Source organism: Echinops telfairi, unplaced genomic scaffold (genome assembly GCF_000313985.2).
Source record: "Echinops telfairi isolate 266 unplaced genomic scaffold, ASM31398v2 ScPeMD7_23;HRSCAF=83, whole genome shotgun sequence".
In the NCBI taxonomy this organism is placed as follows: Eukaryota; Metazoa; Chordata; class Mammalia; order Afrosoricida; family Tenrecidae; genus Echinops; species Echinops telfairi.
The window spans coordinates 4,745,378-4,746,526 of record NW_022103920.1 but is presented as its reverse complement, the minus strand read 5'-3'; positions in this window follow the sequence as shown (position 1 = coordinate 4,746,526).

Sequence of the window (1,149 nt, the reverse complement as noted above, 5' to 3'; positions counted from 1 at the left end):
GGGAGTAGCAGAGAGAGAGAAGTGTCTTCCGCCTCCAAGAAGGAAGTATCAGATTTTCCAGAATTCGCAGGAGAAGGCCATGCCCACAGAGGTCTCATTGGCTATCTCCAGATTGACAGCCTAGACATCATCCCTACCCTCTTAATCCTTAAATTGACACCAGATTAAGTGACGACCACAGTGCTCGAGGCATCTGCTCAGCTTTGGAACAGTGCCATGGGTGACCCCTCTGCGTTCCTGTAGTCCATGTTTCATAGCTCCAAATGGCTGCTGCAGTTCCAGCCATCATGTCTGTGGGCTGCAGGATGGAGACTTCCAAAGATGCCTACTCCTTAGTCTTTGGAAAATATGAACATCTTAGGTTACATGTAAGGGGGAATTAAGGTTACAGACCGAATTAGGCTCTCATCAGCTGACCAGGGGCGGAGGGGTGTGTGTGTGTGTGTGTGTGTGTGTGTGTGTGTGTGTGTGTGTGTTGGGTGGCAATGTCATCAGAAGGGTCCTTGGAAGTATAACAAGGAGACTGAAGAGAGAGCGAGGTCCAGAGATGACAGAGGGCGAAGAACTAAGCCTTTGAAGATGGCGGGTGGCAACAAGACAAGAAAAATGGGAAGCTTCTCAAACATGCTCACTGCCATTGTGGTAGTCACATAAACTCCTGTCAGCCTGAGGGGATGAAGAGTGAAGGGGTGGAGTCTAGCCTGTCAATCGGCACAGCCTGATGATGCCTCCTTGTGGGCGTGGCCTTCTCACAAGGACGCTGGGAACGTCCTCTTTCTTTCAGCCTTCTCTGCCTTTTGACAAGCGTGGAGACTTGCTGAGCCCTGCAAGAGCATCGCATTTTGTTTTACCTTCCTGTGGAAAGTCACGCTCGAAGAGCTGGAGGAGCCATGTGGAGACCCGCGCCAGTGTTGAGAGGATTCCTCTACCATTGGATCCACAAGACTTTTCACCCCCGGCCTGTGATCTTCCTGCGTTTGGCATCACTGCATGTGACTGCATGAGTCTGAGGAAGGATTTATGGACTAGTATTGGACTTATGAGCTAATAAAGAACTTGCGGACTTGATCTGGACTGGGCAGGTTTTAAGGGGCTGGAGGCTTTTGGCTTGCCACAGTGGAGGCCTGCTAGGGCTTGACCTTAGCCCCG